Raw genomic sequence first — 22,342 nt, 5'->3', positions numbered from 1 at the left:
GTCTCCCTCCAGCTCTCCTCTTCGTCCCTCTATCTCTGTCTCCCTCCAGCTCTCCTCTTCGTCCCTCTATCTCTGTCTCCCTCCAGCTCTCCTCGTCGTCCCTCCATCTCCCTGTCTCCGTCCAGTTCTCCTCCCTCTCTCTCCTTCTTCTCCTCCTTCCTTCCCCAGCCCTGCATGTAAGCTGTGGAGGCAGACGTTATCTCTGATTGTGTGACTCAGCTGCCTCACATCAGATATGACCCAGTTAGAGACTCCTCTCTTCCCTGTGGCCCCGTTCGTTCAAGACGCAAGCCCCGGAGACCACAGGCCTTAGTCACGGTAGGATTAGCCGTCTGGCAATTCTGGCAAATGCCAGAAGGGCCGGACCATCTCTTAATAATGGGATGGGCTGGTCCAAATTGACTTCAACAATGTATATAAAGAATAATCATAATGGAAGCGAGATCCTCTGTCCAGTGTCTGTGTTCTTTTGCCCATCTTTTATTTTTATTGGCCAGTCTGAGATGTGGCTTTTTCTTTGCAACTCTGCCTAGAAGGCCAGTATCCCAGAGTCGCCTCTTCACTGTTGACGTTGACACTGGACAGAGGAACTCTGCCTAGAAGGCCAGCATCCCCGGAGTCGCCTCTTCACTGTTCACATTGAGACTGGTGTTTTGCTGGTACTATTTAATGAAGCTGCCAGTTGAGGACTTGTGAGGCGTCTGTTTCTCAAACTGGACACTCTAATGCACTTGTCCTCTTGCTCAGTTGTGCACCGGGGCCTCCCACTCCTCTTTCTATTCTGGTTAGAGCCAGTTTGCGCTGTTCTTTGAAGGGAGTAGTGCACAGCATTGTACGAGATCTTCAGTTTCTTGGCAATTTCTTGTATGGAATAGCCTTCATTTCTCAGAACAAGAATAGACTGATGAGTTTCAGAAGAAAGGTCTTTGTTTCTGGCTATTTTGAGCCTGTAACCGAATCCACAAATGCTAGTCTAAAGAAGGCCAGTTTTATTGTTTCTTTAATCATCACAACATTTTTCAGCCGTGCTAACATAATTGCAAAAGGGTTTTCTAATGATCAATTAGCCTTATTAAAATGATAAACTTGGATTAGCTAACACAACGTGCCACTGGAACACAGGAGTGATGGTTGCTGAAAATGGGCCTCTGTACTCCTACGTAGATATTCTATTTAAAAATCAGCCGTTTCCAGCTACAGTAGTCATTTACAACATTAACAATGTCTACACTGTTTCTTATCAATTTAATGTTATTTTAATGGGACATTTTTTTGCTTTCCTTTCAAAAACAAGGACATTTCCAAGTGACCCCAAACTTTTGAACGGTAGTGTATATATATATATACAGTACCAGTCAAAAGTTTGGACAAACCTACTCATTCAAGGGATTTTCTTTATTTTTACCATCTTCTACATTGTAGAATAATAGTGGAGACATCAAAACTATGAAATAACACAGATGGAATCATGTAGTAACCAAAAAAGTGTTAAACAAATCTAAATATATTTTATATTTGAGATTCTTCAAAGTAGCCACCCTTTGCCTTTATGACAGCTTTGTACACTCTTGGAATTCTCTCAACCAGCTTCATGAGGTAGTCACCTGGAATGCATTTCAATTAACAGGTGTGCCTTGTCAAAAGTTAATTTGTCAAATGTATTTCCTTCTTAATGTGTTTGAGCCAATCAGTTGTGTTGTGACAAGGTTGGCTGAAATGCCAGGGTTGAATTTTTGTCCCAGTCTGCCCCTGGCCCTAGTTTGCTAACAGATGCAAGTGTGTATGCATGCATGGTGTGGCAGCAAGTCTTCACGCACACACACACACACCCACACACACACACACACACACACACACACACACACACACACACACACACACAAACACACGCTCCCTTGTCAGAAAGGAGGCCAACTCTGTATAGAAAGGCAATAAAAGTGACTGGGCCATCCTGCCTAACTGAGCCAGGGGACTCTTCCGACCTGATCTGTGTCTGATGTCTCACCAATGAAGATCTTGATCCTGTGTGAGACAAGGCCAACGTGAAGCTAACATCCCCTTAATATCGGTTATATACATACAGGACAATAAAAAACCCTTGGCACGTCACAGTATTATAATAAACGTGGTTACTTTTATGGGCTGATTTAAAAGCTTCAAATCAACTGGTGAATGTAAACACAGTGAGCAGTTAGACTGGCTAATTAGAGACCTATTCACCATGACCATAGAGACTGACTGGGTAGAGACCTATTCAGCATGACCATAGAGACTGACTGGGTAGAGACCTATTCAGCACGATCATAGAGACTGACTGGGTAGAGACCTATTCAGCATGATCATAGAGACTGACTGGCTAATTAGAGACCTATTCACCATGACCATAGAGACTGACTGGGTAGAGACCTATTCAGCATGATCATAGAGACTGACTGGGTAAAGACCTATTCAGCATGATCATAGAGACTGACTGACTAATTAGAGACCTATTCAGCATGATCATAGAGACTGACTAATTAGAGATCTATTCAGCATGACCATAGAGACTGACTGACCAATTAGAGACCTATTCAGCATGACCATAGAGACTGACTGACTGGGTAGAGACCTATTCAGCATGATCATAGAGACTGACTGGGTAGAGACCTATTCAGCATGACCATAGAGACTGACTGGGTAGAGACCTATTCAGCATGATCATAGAGACTGACTGACTGGGTAGAGACCTATTCAGCATGATCATAGAGGCTGACTGACTAATTAGAGACCTATTCAGCATGACCATAGAGACGGACTGGGTAGAGACCTATTCAGCATGATCATAGAGACTGACTGGGTAAAGACCTATTCAGCATGATCATAGAGACTGACTGACTAATTAGAGACCTATTCAGCATGATCATAGAGACTGACAAATTAGAGATCTATTCAGCATGACCATAGAGACTGACTGACCAATTAGAGACCTATTCAGCATGACCATAGAGACTGACTGACTGGGTAGAGACCTATTCAGCATGATCATAGAGACTGACTGGGTAGAGACCTATTCAGCATGACCATAGAGACTGACTGGGTAGAGACCTATTCAGCATGATCATAGAGACTGACTGACTGGGTAGAGACCTATTCAGCATGATCATAGAGGCTGACTGACTAATTAGAGACCTATTCAGCATGACCATAGAGACTGACTGGGTAGAGACCTATTCAGCATGATCATAGAGACTGACTGACTAATTAGAGATCTATTCAGCATGACCATAGAGACTGACTGGGTAGAGACCTATTCAGCATGATCATAGAGACTGACTGACTAATTCAATACCTACTCAGCATGACCATAGAGACTGACTAATTAGAGACCTATTCAGCATGACCATAGAGACTGACTAATTAGAGATCTATTCAGCATGATCATAGAGACTGACAGGGTAGAGACCTATTCAGCATGATCATAGAGACTGACTGGGTAAAGATCTATTCAGCATGACCATAGAGACTGACTGACTAATTAGAGACCTATTCAGCATGATCATAGAGACTGACTGACTGGGTAGAGACCTATTCAGCATGATCATAGAGACTGACTGACTAATTAGAGACCTATTCAGCATGACCATAGAGACTGACTGGGTGAGACCTATTCAGCAATCATAGAGACTGACTGGGTAGAGACCTATTCAGCATGATCATAGAGACTGACTGGGTAGAGACCTATTCAGCATGACCATAGAGACTGACTGGGTAGAGACCTATTCAGCATGACCATAGAGACTGACTGGGTAGAGTTCTATTCAGCATGACCATAGAGACTGACTGACTAATTAGATACCTATTCAACATGATCATAGAGACTGACTGGGTAGAGACCTATTCAGCATGATCATAGAGACTGACTGGCTAATTAGAGACCTATTCAGCATGACCATATAGACTGACTGGGTAGAGACCTATTCAGCATGACCATAGAGACTGACTGGGTAGAGACCTATTCAGCATGATCATAGAGACTGACTGGGTAGAGACCTATTCAGCATGACCATAGAGACTGACTGGGTAGAGACCTATTCAGCATGACCATAGAGACTGACTGGGTAGAGTTCTATTCAGCATGACCATAGAGACTGACTGACTAATTAGATACCTATTCAACATGATCATAGAGACTGACTGGGTAAAGATCTATTCAGCATGACCATAGAGACTGACTGACTAATTAGAGACCTATTCAGCATGACCATATAGACTGACTGGGTAGAGACCTATTCAGCATGATCATAGAGACTGACTGGGTAAAGATCTATTCAGCATGACCATAGAGACTGACTGGGTAAAGACCTATTCAGCATGACCATAGAGACTGACTGGGTAGAGATCTATTCAGCATGACCATAGAGACTGACTGACTAATTAGAGACCTATTCAGCATGATCATAGAGGCTGACTGGGTAGAGACCTATTCAGCATGATCATAGAGACTGACTGGGTAGAGACCTATTCAGCATGATCATAGAGACTGACTGGGTAGAGACCTATTCAGCATGACCATAGAGACTGACTGACTAATTAGAGACCTATTCAGCATGATCATAGAGGCTGACTGGGTAAAGATATATTCAGCATGACCATAGAGACTGACTGGGTAGAGACTGAGGCCAGGGGCAGAGTAGGAACAGGAGAGAGCTGGAGGGGCACATAGGGCCAGGGGCCTGGAGAAGGGAGGTGCCAGAGGGCAGAGGGGGGTTAGACAAGAGGCAGAGGTACCAGGGGGTCAGAGGAGAGGGCAAAGGGGAAGAGGAAAGGGCCGGAGGGGGTAGAGGGAAATAGGAGAGGGCCGGAGGGGACAGAGGGGAAGAGGAGAGGGCCGGGGTGTGGAGAGGGGAGGGCCGGAGGGGGAAGAGGGGGAAGAGGAGAGGGCTAGAGGGGGCAAAGGGGAAGAGGAAAGGGCCGGAGGGGGTAGAGGGGAATAGGAGAAGGCCGGAGGGGACAGAGGGGAAGAGGAGAGGGCCGGAGGGGGCAGAGGGGAAGAGGAGAGGGCCGGAGGGGGCAGAGGGGAAGAGGAGAGGGCCCGGAGGGGTAGAGGGGAAGAGGAGAGGGCCGGAGGGGGAAGAGGGGAAGAGGAGAGGGCCGGAGGGGGCAGAGGGGAAGAGGAGAGGGCCCGGAGGGGGCAGAGGGGAAGAGGAGAGGGCCGGAGGGGGCAGAGGGGAAGAGGAGAGGGCCGGAGGGGGCAGAGGGGAAGAGGAGAGGGCCGGAGGGGGCAGAGGGGAAGAGGAGAGGGCCCGGAGGGGGAAGAGGGGAAGAGGAGAGGGCCGGAGGGGGCAGAGGGGAAGAGGAGAGGGCCCGGAGGGGGCAGAGGGGAAGAGGAGAGGGCCGGAGGGGCAGAGGGGAAGAGGAGAGGGCGGAGGGGGCAGAGGGGAAGAGGAGAGGGCCCGGAGGGGGCAGAGGGGAAGAGGAGAGGGCCCGGAGGGGGCAAAGGGATGTTAAGGGGAGAGGTAGAATGGGAGAGAACAGGGGAGAGGTAGAATGGGAGAGAACAGGGGAGAGGTAGAATGGGAGAGAACAGGGGGAGAGAACAGGGGGAGAGGTGTAATGGGAGAGAACAGGGGAGAGGTAGAATGGGAGAGAACAGGGGAGAGGTAGAATGGGAGAGGTAGAATGGGAGAGAACAGGGGGAGAGAACAGGGGAGAGAACCGGGGGAGAGGTGGAATGGGAGAGAACAGGGGAGAGGTAGAATGGGAGAGAACAGGGGAGAGAACAGGGGGAGAGGTGGAATGGGAGAGAACAGGGGAGAGGTAGAATGGGAGAGAACAGGGGGAGAGGTAGAATGGGAGAGGTAGAATGGGAGAGAACAGGGGAGAGGTGGAATGGGAGAGAACAGGGGGAGAGGTAGAATGGGAGAGAACAGGGGAGAGGTAGAATGGGAGAGAACAGGGGAGAGGTGGAATGGGAGAGAACAGGGGAGAGAGGTAGAATGGGAGAGAACAGGGGAGAGGTGGAATGGGAGAGAACAGGGGAGAGGTAGAATGGGAGAGAACAGGGGGAGAGGTAGAATGGGAGAGAACAGGGGAGAGGTAGAATGGGAGAGAACAGGGGAGAGGTAGAATGGGAGAGAACAGGGGAGAGGTGGAATGGGAGAGAACAGGGGGAGAGGTAGAATGGGAGAGAACAGGGGGAGAGGTAGAATGGGAGAGAACAGGGGGAGAGGTAGAATGGGAGAGAACAGGGGGAGAGGTAGAATGGGAGAGAACAGGGGGAGAGGTAGAATGGGAGAGAACAGGGGAGAGGTGGAATGGGAGAGAACAGGGGGGAGAGGTAGAATGGGAGAGAACAGGGGGAGAGGTAGAATGGGAGAGAACAGGACCTGGCGGTGGTGGAGGCAGTGTGGAGAGGGACCCCGTTCCCTCTGAGATCAGAAGGAGAACAAGGTCTACTAGCACAAAGCACATGATGAAAGATCATTGATGAGCTCTTTTGATTCAAATACCTTTTAATAAAATACTGTACATTGACGTTAGTGCTTCTTTCCCCCTATGGGCCCAAATACAGGATGTGACTAGCATAAGAAATGACCACTAAAACTGCAACTGAGCAGTTTCATTCTATACCACAGAACACCATAATGACCTTAACATTAGGAGGGAGGGAGGGAGGGAGGGAGGGAGGGAGGGAGGGAGGGAGGGAGGGAGGGAGGAAGTATACACTCACACACACCGTACGTTCGTACTTACACAACATATAATTGTCATTACTTCTGCAGAATGACCAGATCACTACAACTGGTTTCTGTCAAGAAGACCTCCCACCCTACCCACAATGCAACGTGATAGTGAGGGAGAGAAAGTGAGAGACAGAAATAGTGATGAGAGAAAGTGAGAGAGAGAAAGTGAGAGAGAGAAAGTGAGAGATTGAAATAGTGAGGGAGAGAAATAGTTATACTCTTTTAACGTAATTTTTTCATTCTGAGCACATGTTCAACTTCATAAAAACTAGTTTTCCCATCTCAAGATGTTAAATTTAAACAGGGTGGACCGTAACAGAGTGGACCGTAACAGAGTGGACCGTAACAGAGTGGACCGTAACAGAGTGGACCGTAACAGGGTGGACCGTAACGGAGTGGACTGTAACGGAGTGGACCGTAACGGAGTGGACCGTAACAGAGTGGACCGTAACAGAGTGGACCTTAACAGAGTGGACCGTAACAGAGTGGACCGTAACAGAGTGGACCGTAACAGAGTGGACCGTAACAGGGTGGACCGTAACAGAGTGGACCGTAACAGAGTGGACCGTAACAGAGTGGACCGTAACAGGGTGGACCGTAACAGGGTGGACTGTAACAGAGTGGACCGTAACAGGGTGGACCGTAACAGAGTGGACCGTAACAGAGTGGACCGTAACAGAGTGGACCGTAACAGAGTGGACCGTAACAGGGTGGACCGTAACAGGGTTGATCGTAACAGGGTGGACCGTTACAGAGTGGACCGTAACAGGGATGACCGTAACAGGGTGGACCGTAACAGGGTTGACCGTAACAGGGTGGACCGTAACAGGGTGGACCGTAACAGGGTGGACCGTAACAGAGTGGACCGTAACAGAGTGGACCGTAACATGGTGGACCGTAACAGAGTGGACCGTAACAGAGTGGACCGTAACAGAGTGGGCCGTAACAGAGTGGGCCTTAACAGAGTGGACCGTAACAGAGTGGACCGTAACAGAGTGGACCGTAACAGAGTGGACCGTAACAGAGTGGACCGTAACAGCGTGGACCGTAACAGGGTGGACCGTAACAGGGTGGACCGTTACAGAGTGGACCGTAACAGGGATGACCGTAACAGGGTGGACCGTAACAGGGTTGACCGTAACAGGGTGGACCGTAACAGGGTGGACCGTAACAGAGTGGACCATAACAGGGTGGACCGTAACAGGTTGGACCGTAACAGGGTGGACCGTTACAGGGTTGACCGTAACAGAGTGGACCGTAACATGGTGGACCGTAACAGAGTGGACCGTAACAGAGTGGACCGTAACAGGGTGGACCGTTACAGAGTGGACCGTAACAGGGATGGCCGTAACAGGGTGGACCGTAACAGGGTTGACCGTAACAGGGTGGACCGTAACAGGGTGGACCGTAACAGAGTGGACCGTAACAGGGTGGACCGTAACAGGTTGGACCGTAAACAGGGTGGACCGTTACAGGGTTGACCGTAACAGAGTGGACCGTAACATGGTGGACCGTAACAGGGTGGACCGTAACAGAGTGGACCGTAACAGGGTGGACCGTAACAGAGTGGACCGTAACAGGGTGGACCGTAACAGAGTGGACCGTAACAGAGTGGACCGTAACAGAGTAACAGGGTTACACCTGCTTTTACATAAAGAGTAGAACCAGAACACCTGCTTTTACATAAAGAGTAGAACCAGAACACCTGCTTTTACATAAAGAGTAGAACCAGAACACCTGCTTTTACATAAAGAGTAGAACCAAAACACCTGCTTTTACATAAAGAGTAGAACCAGAACACCTGCTTTTACATAGAGTAGAACCAGAACACCTGCTTTTACATAAAGAGTAGAACCAGAACACCTGCTTTTCATCTATGATTTGACTATTAGATGTTCAATGTTTCTTTGGAGAAAAAAACATTTAAAAAGGAACATTTCTCCATATTAAAACGAGAGTTCAGTTCATGTAACAGGGTTGACCTTAAAATGAAGGACAGACGTAAATGAATCACTAATCACATGAAATAAATGAATCATTAATCACATGAAATAAATGAATCATTAATCACATGAAATAAATGAATCACTAATCACATGAAATAAATGAATCATTAATCACATGAAATAAATTAATCACATGAAGTAAATGAATCACTAATCACATGAAATAAATTAATCACTAATCACATGAAATAAATGAATCATTAATCACATTAAATAAATTAATCACATGAAAAAAATGAATCACTAATCACGTGAAATAAATGAATCATTAATCACATGAAATAAATGAATCATTAATCACATGAAATAAATGAATCATTAATCACATGAAATAAATGAATCATTAATCACATGAAATAAATGCTTAATGTTCAGAACTGACTTTGTCAAAGCAACAAAATAACTAGGTCTTTACAGATGTTTAGTGGGTTCACATCTTCCTACAGGGAGCACGGAGGGACAAAAAGTCAAAATGCTGACTTTAAGCACTTTTAGCAAGTCTTTATTCATGTTAAAAATGTGACTTATTGAGTTCTCCATGTGGTCTATATTAATAAATTAGCCTTCATTTAATATATCTACTGAACATATCAAAGAGACCAAAAAAAGCACTATTTTTGGTGGGATCGACCCCTATAATGGCGTTCACCGTAGGTAATGATATAATTACTGTACGGTAAAGTTCTGTCTCACCAAAGTACTCCTCAGCCGGAGGGTTTTCCATGTCATACAGCATCTTCTTGGTGAGACGCTCCAGTTCTTCCTCAGGCCTGGCACCGCTGGGAGCCTGCAACACAGCACAGGAACATAGTGGATCATTCACACAGTCTGCCACGGTCAGGCTGGCATTAAAGAGTGACTCTCTGTCCAAGATTGATGAACATTTGACCATGTCTCCATCATGTCTCATCTGTAGTCATTTAGGACCATTTAGACAGCTGTTAGTCTACAGGTCTTTTATGAGCGTTTAGGCAAGTACCATGTTCTTATTAATTAACTGGAGAGCAGCGGATGGTGACTGAGCAGATTGTGGTCACCCTCAGCAGCCTGCAATCTGTGTGAGTGTGAAAGGGCCACTGGCTGTCCCTCGTGTGTTCAACTGGGCTGTCCCTCGTGTGTTCACTGGGCTGTCCCTCGTGTGTTCAACTGGGCTGTCCCTCGTGTGTTCAACTGGGCTGTCCCTCGTGTGTTCAACTGGGCTGTCCCTCGTGTGTTCAACTGGGCTGTCCCTCGTGTGTTCAACTGGGCTGTCCCTCGTGTGTTCAACTGGGCTGTCCCTCGTGTGTTCAACTGGGCTGTCCCTCGTGTGTTCAACTGGGCTGTCCCTCGTGTGTTCAACTGGGCTGTCCCTCGTGTGTTCAACTGGGCTGTCCCTCGTGTGTTCAACTGGGCTGTCCCTCGTGTGTTCAACTGGGCTGTCCCTCGTGTGTTCAACTGGGCTGTCCCTCGTGTGTTCAACTGGACTGTCCCTCGTGTGTTCAACTGGGCTGTCCCTCGTGTGTTCAACTGGGCTGTCCCTCGTGTGTTCAACTGGGCTGTCCCTCGTGTGTTCAACTGGGCTGTCCCTCGTGTGTTCAACTGGGCTGTCCCTCGTGTGTTCAACTGGCTGTACCTCGTGTGTTCAACTGGCTGTACCTCGTGTGTTCAACTGGGCTGTCCCTCGTGTGTTCAACTGGGCTGTCCCTCGTGTGTTCAACTGGCTGTCCCTCGTGTGTTCAACTGGACTGTCCCTCGTGTGTTCAACTAGCTGTCCCTCGTGTGTTCAACTGGGCTGTCCCTCGTGTGTTCAACTGGCTGTCCCTCGTGTGTTCAACTGGACTGTCCCTCGTGTGTTCAACTAGCTGTCCCTTGTGTGTTCAACTAGCTGTACCTCGTGTGTTCAACTGGGCTGTCCCTCGTGTGTTCAACTGGACTGTCCCTCGTGTATTCAACTAGCTGTCCCTCGTGTGTTCAACTGGGCTGTCCCTCGTGTGTTCAACTAGCTGTCCCTCGTGTGTTCAACTAGCTGTCCCTCGTGTGTTCAACTAGCGGTCCCTCGTGTGTTCAACTAGCTGTCCCTCGTGTGTTCAACTAGCGGTCCCTCGTGTGTTCAACTAGCGGTCCCTCGTGTGTTCAACTAGCGGTCCCTCGTGTGTTCAACTAGCTGTCCGTCGTGTGTTCAACTGGGCTGTCCCTCGTGTGTTCAACTGGGCTGTCCCTCGTGTGTTCAACTGGCTGTCCCTCGTGTGTTGTATTACACTTATACTGAACTTAGAAATATCACATAAACGTCTCTCCAGCAAATAGATGTCACAAGCTTCTATTATTGCCGTTTAATAGCTTAATAAAAACAGTGAAGCAATCGTGAAGCAGGCAGGGAAGCAATTTCTCTCTTCTATTCAAGCGAGAAATGATTCTCTGCCGTCAAAAAAGAAAGCCCTAACAAGGTGCTTTAAACTGCCTGGCAGGGAGAGGCTGCGTGAGACAGCAGGGTACGGATAAGGAACACGTTTAATGTCAGAAACAAGTTTTTCATAATGGGAGGATTTAATCCCCTTTGGTTTGATGTGTGGGTTAGATTAGCAGTGTTAACACTAGAACCGCTAGAGAAGTCATTTGGATTGCTCATTAATTATTATTTTTTATTACTCTGCCATTTATAAAGTCATGGCCCCCCCCCACATTTCCTTGACTTTTAATAAAGACGTCTATATAACACACTGTCGTTGTTAGAATCTTAATGTCACAAACAGAACTGGAGTGTCATTGTTTGAATGGTTTTCACTTGTTACCCCTTCCTTCCTTGCCCAGTTCAAAAATTCCCCACAAAATTGCCTCAAAACTTAACCTAAATTATACCGAAACTAATTTCACACATATAACAGATTAAATAAACTAAGTAAAGTATGATGGGAGAGAAAGAGGGATAATGGTTGAGTTGAACAGAGAGAGAAAGAGAGATAATGGGTGAGTTGAAAAGAGAGAGAAAGAGGGATAATGGGTGAGTTGAACAGAGAGAGAAAGAGAGATAATGGGTGAGTTGAAAAGAGAGAGAAAGAGGGATAATGGGTGAGTTGAACAGAGAGAGAAAGAGAGATAATGGGTGAGTTGAAAAGAGAGAGAAAGAGGGATAATGGGTGAGTTGAAAAGAGAGAGAAAGAGGGATAATGGGTGAGTTGAAAAGAGAGAGAAAGAGGGATAATGGGTGAGTTGAACAGAGAGAGAAATAGGGATAATGGGTGAGTTGAACAGAGAGAGAAAGAGAGATAATGGGTGAGTTGAAAAGAGAGAGAAAGAGGGATAATGGGTGAGTTGAACAGAGAGAGAAAGAGGGATAATGGGTGAGTTGAACAGAGAGAGAAAGAGGGATAATGGGTGAGTTGAAAAGAGAGAGAAAGAGGGATAATGGGTGAGTTGAACAGAGAGAGAAAGAGGGATAATGGGTGAGTTGAAAAGAGAGAGAAAGAGGGATAATGGGTGAGTTGAAAAGAGAGAGAAAGAGGGATAATGGGTGAGTTGAACAGAGAGAGAAAGAGGGATAATGGGTGAGTTGAAAAGAGAGAGAAAGAGGGATAATGGGTGAGTTGAACAGAGAGAGAAAGAGGGATAATGGGTGAGTTGAACAGAGAGAGAAAGAGGGATAATGGGTGAGTTGAACAGAGAGAGAAAGAGGGATAATGGGTGAGTTGAACAGAGAGAGAAAGCGAGTGATGGAAAAAGTATCTGGACCCCCCGTTCAAATGATTCAGCTATTTCAGCCACACGCGTTGCTGATAGGTGTATAACAATGAAAACACAGCCATGCAATCTCCATAGACAAACATTGGCAGTAGAATGGCCTTACTGAAGAGCTCAGTGACTTCCAACATGGCACCGTGACAGGATGCCACCTTTCCAACAAGTCAGTTCGTCAAACTTCTGCCCTGCTAGAGCTGCCCCAGGTCAACTGTAAGTGCTGTTATTGTGAAGTGGAAACGTCTAGGAGAAACAACGGCTCAGTCGTGAAGTGGTAGGCCACACAAGCTCACAGAACGGGACCACCGAGTACTTAACTTCTCGGTGACAGGGGCCAGTATTTTCATGTCCAGATGAAATGCCCAAATTCAACTGCCTGCTACTCATCCCCAGAAGATAAGATATGCATATTATTAGTAGATTTTGATAGAAAACACTCTGACACACTCTCAGTAAAACTGTTTGAATCATGTCTGTGAGTATAACATAACTTATTTAGCAGGCAAAACCCAGAGGACAAACCATTGATTTTTTTCTTCTTTGAGGTCACTCTCTTTTCAATAGGTTTTCATTGGGAATCCAGATTTCTAAGGGACTGTTTGCAGTTCCTACCACTTCCACTGGATGTCAACAGTCTTTAGAAATTGGTTGAGGTTATTCCTTTGTGTAATGAAGAAGTACGGCCATCTTGAATGAGGGTCACTTGAAGTGTACTGTTAGTTAGAGGCGCGTGGCCAAAAAGCTACAGTTTGTTTTCTTCCTGTGTTGAACATAGATCATCCCCTTCTTCAATTTTATCGATTATTTACGTAAAATATACCAAAAGTAGTTTGAAATGTTTTGGCAAAGTTTACAGGTAACTTTTGAGATATTTTGTAGTCACGTTGCGCAAGTTGGAACCAGTGTTTTTCTGGATCAAACGCAAAACCAATACATGGACATTTTGGATATATATCGATGGAATTAATCGAACAAAAGGACCATTTGTGATGTTTATGGGACATATTGGAGTGCCAACAGAAGAAGCTCGTCAAAGGTAAGACATGAATTATATTTTTATTTCTGTGTTTTGTGTCGCGCCTGCAGGGTTGAGATATGCTACTCTCTCTTTGTTCACGGAGGTGCTACGCTCAGATAATAGCATCTTATGCTTTCGCCCGAAAAGCCTTTCTGAAATCTGACATGTTTGCTCGATTCACAACAAGTGTAGCTTTAATTTGCTATCTTGCATGTGTGATTTAATGAAATGTAGATTTTATAGTAATTTATTTGAATTTGGCGCTCTACATTTTCGCTGGATTTTGGCCAGGTGGGACGTTAGCGTCCCCCATATCCCAGAGAGGTTAAGCACGTAGGGTGTAAAAATCCTCTGTCCTCGGTTGCACTATTCAGTTCCAAACTGCCTCTGGAAGCAACTTCACGAGCACAAGAACTGTTGGTCATGAGCTTCATGAAATGGGTTTCCATGGCCGAGCAGCCACACACAAGCCTAAGATCACCATGCGCAATGCCAAGCGTCAGTTGGAGTGGTGTAAAGCTCACCGCCATTGGACTCTATAGCAGTGGAAACGAGTTCTATGTAATGATGAATCACAGTTCACCATCTGGGTTTGGAGAATGAATTGGAACGCTGACTGAGAGCCAGGTATAATTGCCCAACATCAGTGACCAACCTCACTAATGCTCACGTGGCTGAATGGAACCAAGTTCCTACAGCAATGTTCCAACATCTAGTGGAAAGCCTTCCCAGAAGAGTGGAGGCTGTTATAGCAGCAATGTTCCAACATCTAGTGGAAAAGCCTTCCCAGAAGAGTGGAGGAGCAAAGGAGGGGAACAACTCCATATTAATGCCAATGATTTTGGAATGAGATGTTCGATGAGCAGGTGCCCACATACTTCTGGTCATGTAGTGTACCAGTGGCAACGTGAGAGGCATGGCCAGAAGTGTGGCTGAAGGACTCCCAGTGCAGAGCCATGGACAGAACCACCCACCTCAGCACAGAAGAATAGGTGGGCTCACTTCAGCACCATAGACAGAACCACCCACCTCAGCACAGAAGAACAGGTGGGCTCACTTCAGCACCATGAACAGCGGCACCCACCTCAGCACAGAATAATAGGTGGGCTCACTTCAGCACCATGGACAGCGGCACCCGCCTCAGCACAAAATAATAGGTGGGCTCACTTCAGCACCATGAACAGCGGCACCCACCTCAGCACAGAATAATAGGTGGGCTCTCTTCAGCACCATGGACAGCGGCACCCACCTCAGCACAGACGAACAGGTGGGCTCACTTCAGCACCATGAACAGCGGCACCCACCTCAGCACAGAATAATAGGTGGGCTCACTTCAGCACCATGGACAGCGGCACCCACCTCAGCACAAAATAATAGGTGGGCTCACTTCAGCACAGTGGACAGTGTCACTCAGTTCAGCACTGTAGAAGGCTACACTACCTTCACCAGGCCGGCTGAAGGCGGCACCACAGCTCTGCTCACATATCACACCTGGACAGGATTACTAATCAGCACACCTGTAAAGGCATTCTCTAAACAACTGACTGGAACAAGAGTGCAGGCCGACGCTTACTCTCCCACTTACATTGTGTTGCGCTCGCCTTCCACAGACTCCTAAGGAGAGTTACGGACTCTGTCAACGAGGCCACACTGCCACGGACGAAAGAGACTACAGGTGACAGCCATCTTTATCCACCCTCTTACCTGAATGGCTTGTGGACTAGAACGCCAGAGAAGCTAAAATATAAAGTAAAAACAACTGCAACTTGTGGACTAGAACGCCAGAGATGCTAAAATATAAAGTAAAAACAACTGCAACTTGAACTGTTCTTCTTCTTGTGTGTTTACTCATTGTCGCTTGTGTAAAATCAGGTACGACCCAGTCCTCCAGACAATACCCTATATACAGTGAGAGTGTGTAATTTACAATGGCAAGAAGAGAAGAGACGATATGGACAACCATGCTGTGTTAGCGATGCTACAAGATCTGAATGGAAACCATCTCAGACGGAAGAAATGAATCACGACGTCGCTGATGAGTATTCTTCTGATGCTGAGCCTGAACAAACACCTCTGAGGTGCCTGTAAAAGCCAGAACAGTGGGCACTGAGCAAAACATTAGGAACACCTTCCAAACACCTGTAAAAGCCAGAACAGTGGGCACCGAACAAAACATTAGGAACACCTTCCAAACACCTCCTGTAAAAGCCAGAACAGTGGGCACTGAGAAAAACATTAGGAACACCTTCCAAACACCTCCTGTAAAAGCCAGAACAGTGGGCACTGAGCAAAACATTAGGAACACCTTCCAAACACCTGTAAAAGCCAGAACAGTGGGCACTGAGCAAAACATTAGGAACACCTTCCAAACACCTGTAAAAGCCAGAACAGTGGGCACTGAGCAAAATATTAGGAACACCTTCCAAACACCTGTAAAAGCCAGAACAGTGGGCACTGAGCAAAACATTAGGAACACCTTCCAAACACCTCCTGTAAAAGCCAGAACAGTGGGCACTGAGCAGGTGGCCGCGCCGCCACCAAGTGGAACGGTGAGACATGAGAGGAAAAAAGGGACGGCACCGTTTTAGAACAAGCCGGTGGAACAAAACATTAGGAACACCTTTCCTATAAACTGAGTTGAACCCCTTTTTGCCCTCAGAACAGCCTCAATTCGTCGGGCCATGGACTCTACAAGGTGTTGAACGTGCATGCTGACTCGAACCCGGTGCGCCTGGCACCTATCACCATACCCCGTTCAAATCACATTTTACAGGCACGGAATATTTCATTCTTCATTTGTTACGGGTGACTGTGTAACATCTTAGCTGTACTAATTCTTTCACTGAGAGTGAGGAGTTTCATGACGTCTCTGAAATTAAACCAATGGTGAAAAAAACACACCAATCTCTCATAATTTCTTTAAACATTAAAAGCCCCATTTTCAAACATTTCTGAAAATGGATATATAGCCTTTTGGAATGAAACGCTTTAAATGTGTCATTCATTGTAGAGTTACAGATTGTTGCATTCTCACTAATATGCCTTACTGTGTGTCCTAGGAACTCAGCGAGACCCTGGGCCAGCCTGTCTGTCTGCCTGTCTGCCTGTCTGTCTGCCTGTCTGCCTGCCTGTCTGCCTGCCTGTCTGTCTGTCTGTCTGTCTGTCTGTCTGTCTGTCTGTCTGTCTGTCTGTCTGTCTGTCTGTCTGCCTGCCTGTCTGTCTGTCTGTCTGCCTGCCTGTCTGTCTGTCTGTCTGCATGTCTGTCTGCCTGTCTGTCTCCACGTCCAATGTGTAGATTTCCTCAGAGTTAATGAGGTCTACTGTCTATTACACCAGCCTGCAGGATACAATACTACCAGAACCTTCTACTACCAGCCTGCAGGATATACAGTAACACTACCAGAACCTTCTACTACCAGCCTGCAGGATACAGCACTACCAGAACCTTCTACTACCAGCCTGCAGGATATACAGTAACACTACCAGAACCTTCTACTACCAGCCTGCAGGATACACAGTAACACTACCAGAACCTTCTACTACCAGCCTGCAGGATACAGCACTACCAGAACCTTCTACTACCAGCCTGCAGGATACAGCACGACCAGAACCTTCTACTACCAGCCTGCAGGATACACAGTAACACTACCAGAACCTTCTACTACCAGCCTGCAGGATATACAGTAACACTACCAGAACCTTCTACTACCAGCCTGCAGGATATACATTAACGCTACCAGAACCTTCTACTACCAGCCTGCAGGATATACAGTAACACTACCAGAACCTTCTACTACCAGCCTGCAGGATACAGCACTACCAGAACCTTCTACTACCAGCCTGCAGGATACACAGTAACACTACCAGAACTTTCTACTACCAGCCTGCAGGATACACAGTAACACTACCAGAACTTTCTACTACCAGCCTGCAGGATACACAGTAACACTACCAGAACCTTCTACTACCAGCCTGCAGGATACAGCACTACCAGAACCTTCTACTACCAGCCAACAGGCTTCACCTCTACCACCTTCTTATACTTATCGTACATAGAGTAGGCAGGAAAATAATCCTTCAGCCATATGAAATGGTAATTATTATGTGGATTATAATGAATGTACATTTGTTTTAGATCAAATAAAATTAACTCCAATATGCCACAATTAGGAGCCATCAAAGGTCAGGTCTGATCTAGGGCTGTGGTTAATATCGGAAATCAAACCCACACGCCCGCTGGGCCATTACTGGGTGAGGTCATCAAAGTGGCATTGGGTGAGAACAAAAACATGGTGTACTGTGACAGTACAACACCCAGGGCTCATGGGTGTCTAGTCAGCACACATCTGACTGGCTGAATGGCTGGCTGGCTGATTGGCTGGCTGGCTGGTTTGCTGGCTGACTAGATGGCTGGCTGGTTTGCTGGCTGACTGGCTGACTAGATGGCTGGCTGGCTAGATGGCTGGCTGACTAGATGACATGCTGGCTGGTTTGCTGGCTGACTAGATGGCTGGCTGGTTTGCTGGCTGGCTGGCTGACTGACTGGTTGGTTTGCTGGCTTACTGGCTGACTAGATGGCTGGCTGGCTGGTTTGCTGGCTGACTAGATGGGTGGCTGGCTGGTTTTCTGACTGACTAGACAGCTGGCTGGTTTTCTGGCTGACTAGATGGCTGGCTGGCTGGTTTGCTGACTGACTAGATGGCTGGCTGGCTGGTTTGCTGGCTGACTGGCTGACTAGATGGCTGGCTGGCTGGTTTGCTGACTGACTGGCTGACTAGATGGCTGGCTGGCTGGTTTGCTGGCTGACTGTATGGTTGTCTGGCTGGTTTGCTGAATGACTGGCTGACTAGATGGCAGAGACAGTCAGATAGAAACCCACTGTGGATAGACCACACTGCAAGCTGCTTCCAGAAAACACCGGAAGGAAAAGTGCCTGGGTGAGAAAAACACATGTAATCATCCATCTGTTTAGAGGAAGAGAGGGCTGGTATGGCAACACCGCCTCAGCCCCGTAACCCTCCTCTCACCCACCACCCATGGTGGGATCGGCATACTGTTACGGCTGATTGGATCAGGGCTCGTGTGTGTGTGTGTCTGTGTGTGCACGCTGAGGTGGGGGATTGAGGATAAGCTGAGTGTTACCTTTCACCTGATGCCCCAGGTGTCTGCTGAGCTTGTAGAAAACATGATGTAAAGCTGCCGGGGCTCCAAGAAAGAGACAGACAATTCCCCTTCTCCCACACCTTCCTCCCTCATATCTGTCTCGTCACAGAATACCACAGCAGAGCCATCTTATTCATTATGATATGGAGAGCTAAACTGATCCTAGATCAGCAACGACTATGAGAGGCTTCCTGGGGCCTGGATGCTACATGCCATGTCATGGACTCAAACCTCTGGAGCCTTGTGCTACATGGAGGGTGATAACAGACAGAATGTGGAGGGTGATAACAGACAGAATGTGGAGAGTGATAACAGACAGAATGTGGAGGGTGATAACAGACAGAATGTGGAGGGTGATAACAGACAGAATGTGGAGGGTGATAACAGACAGAATGTGGAGGGTGATAACAGACAGAATGTGGAGGGTGATAACAGACAGAATGTGATATGTGGAGGGTGATAACAGACAGAACGTGGAGGGTGATAACAGACAGAATGTGGAGGGTGATAACAGACAGAATGTGGAGGGCGATAACAGACAGAATGTGGAGGGTGATAACAGACAGAATGTGGAAGGTGATAACAGACAGAATGTGGAGGGTGATAACAGACATAATGTGGAGGCTGATAACAGACAGAATGTGGAGGGTGATAACAGACAGAATGTGGAGGGTGATAACAGACATAATGTGATATGTGGAGGGTGATAACAGACAGAACGTGGAGGGTGATAACAGACAGAATGTGGAGGGTGATAACAGACAGAATGTGGAGGGTGATAACAGACAGAATGTGGAGGGTGATAACAGACAGAATGTGATATGTGGAGGGTGATAACAGACAGAATGTGGAGGGTGATAACAGACAGAATGTGGAGGGTGATAACAGACAGAATGTGATATATGGAGGGTGTAACAGACAGAATGTGGAGGGTGATAACAGACAGAATGTGATATGTGGAGGGTGATAACAGACAGAATGTGGAGGGTGATAACAGACAGAATGTGGAGGGTGATAACAGACATAATGTGGAGGCTGATAACAGACAGAATGTGGAGGGTGATAACAGACATAATGTGGAGGGTGATAACAGACATAATGTGATATGTGGAGGGTGATAACAGACAGAACGTGGAGGGTGATAACATATAGAATGTGGAGGGTGATAACAGACAGAATGTGATATGTGGAGGGTGATAACAGACACAATGTGGAGGGTGATAACAGACAGAATGTGGAGGGTGATAACAGACATAATGTGGAGGGTGATAACAGACAGAATGTGGAGGGTGATAACAGACAGAATGTGGAGGGTGATAACAGACAGAATGTGATATATGGAGGGTGATAACAGACATAATGTGATATGTGGAGGGTGATAACAGACAGAATGTGGAGGGTGATAACAGACATAATGTGGAGGGCGATAACAGACAGAATGTGGAGGGTGATAACAGACAGAATGTGATATATGGAGGGTGTAACAGACAGAATGTGGAGGGTGATAACAGACAGAATGTGGAGGGTGATAACAGACAGAATGTGATATATGGAGGGTGTAACAGACAGAATGTGGAGGGTGATAACAGACAGAATGTGATATGTGGAGGGTGATAACAGACAGAATGTGATATGTGGAGGGTGATAACAGACAGAATGTGGAGGGTGATAACAGACAGAATGTGGAGGGTGATAACAGACAGAATGTGATATATGGAGGGTGTAACAGACAGAATGTGGAGGGTGATAACAGACAGAATGTGATATGTGGAGGGTGATAACAGACAGAACGTGGAGGGTGATAACAGACACAATGTGGAGGGCGATAACAGACATAATGTGGAGGGTGATAACAGACAGAACGTGGAGGGCGATAACAGAAGTCTCTGTGTTATATTATATGTCTTACATCATGTAACCACAACATAACACATTTTAAAACATTACGATTGTCTGTATATACCGGGGATTAACATCCGTCCTGTACGATCAGCAGTGACTGAACAATAGAGCTTAATCACCCTGAGGCACGTTTATCCACAGATTAAACCAGCCTTAAACCACTAATGATCTTTAGCTTCAGTGGCCTAGTGCATCTCTACTCAGATTCCTGAGCCGAGAGAGAGAGGCAGGCTTTTAAAAGGGGGCTTTACTAAACTGAAGCAATATGACTTCCTGGCTTGTTGTCCAGCGCTGTACTGGCTGTTAACATCCGAGGGTGGGGGAGGGTGGGGGAGGGGTTAGAATAATACTAGTAGCCAGCTCAGGGCAGCGTGAATGAGCCGGCCCGGCCAGCGCTGTACTGACTGTTAACATCCGAGGGTGGGTGGGGGGGGTTAGAATAATACTAGTAGCCAGCTCACAGCAGCGTGAATGAGCCGGCCCGGCCAGCGCTGTACTGGCTGTTAACATCCGAGGGTGGGGGAGGGGTTAGAATAATACTAGTAGCCAGCTCAGGGCAGCGTGAATGAGCCGGCCCGGCCAGCGCTGTACTGGCTGTTAACATCCGAGGGTGGGGGAGGGGTTAGAATAATACTAGTAGCCAGCTCACAGCAGCGTGAATGAGCCGGCCCGGCCAGCGCTGTACTGGCTGTTAACATCCCAGGGTGGGGGAGGGGTTAGAATAATACTAGTAGCCAGCTCACAGCAGCGTGAATGAGCCGGCCCGGCCAGCGTTGAACTGGCGTTTCCATTTGCACGGATTCACGTGGGATTGGATAGTTATTGGATTGGGATATTTTTAGAAAACGGCAGTGTTTGTTGTCTCTGCACTAATCAAGTGCTTACGGCGGCTTAGGGACTCTGTTCGGGTAAAACAATGAAACGCTCCATCTTTCACGGAGGGGAATCGTGGGTCCTGGGAATACAGGACATGCAGACATTACCTTCTACATCACCATATGGTTCTGTCTGACACATGGCAGGAATAATCCTTAAAGTCAAGTGATTAGTAACAAACTATTTGTGATTAATATTATTGCGTTATTTGTTACCAAAAAAAATGATACTTCCCCATAAACAATGAAGAAAAAATGAATATATATATATATATATATTAGTTATCTATATGGAGCCGTGTCACTCATGTCCTATTCAATACACAGACAACAGAACCATGTCTAGGGGACAGTTTGTCAACAGGTGTGTGTGTGTGTGTGTGTGTGTGTGTGTGTGTGTGTGTGTGTGTGTGTGTGTGTGTCTGTGTGTCTGTCTGTCTGTCTGTCTGTCTGTCTGTCTGTCTGTCTGTCTTGTCTGTCTTGTCTGTCTTGTCTGTCTGTCTGTCTGTCTGTCTGTCTGTGTGTGTGTGTGTGTGTGTCTGAGTGTGTGTGCCATTTAGGATGTAGACTACATATTCTGCATTCTTCTCTCCAAATAATCAATTGAGAGGTGCTGTTTAGTCTGTAATAACAGTCTGGTCAGAGAGGTGCTGTTTAGTCTGTAATAACAGTCTGGTCAGAGAGGTGCTGTTTAGTCTGTAATAACAGTCTGGTCAGAGAGGTGCTGTTTAGTCTGTAATAACAGTCTGGTCAGAGAGGTGCTGTTTAGTCTGTAATAACAGTCTGGTCAGAGAGGTGCTGTTTAGTCTGTAATAACAGTCTGGTCAGAGAGGTGCTGTTTAGTCTGTAATAACAGTCTGGTCAGAGAGGTGCTGCTGTAATAACAGTCTGGTCAGTGCTGTAGTCTGTAATAACAGTCTGGTCAGAGAGGTGCTGTTTAGT

General features: G+C 46.8%; 1 pseudogene; it reads right to left on the bottom strand.

The window, feature by feature from the left end:
* Nucleotides 1-22,342, bottom strand: part of LOC115126846 (lipoma-preferred partner homolog) — a 582,609-nt pseudogene that overhangs the window by 201,187 nt on the left and 359,080 nt on the right.

Source organism: Oncorhynchus nerka, linkage group LG24 (assembly GCF_034236695.1).
Source record: "Oncorhynchus nerka isolate Pitt River linkage group LG24, Oner_Uvic_2.0, whole genome shotgun sequence".
Taxonomy (NCBI): Eukaryota; Metazoa; Chordata; class Actinopteri; order Salmoniformes; family Salmonidae; genus Oncorhynchus; species Oncorhynchus nerka.
This window is presented reverse-complemented; position numbering and strand designations above follow the sequence as displayed.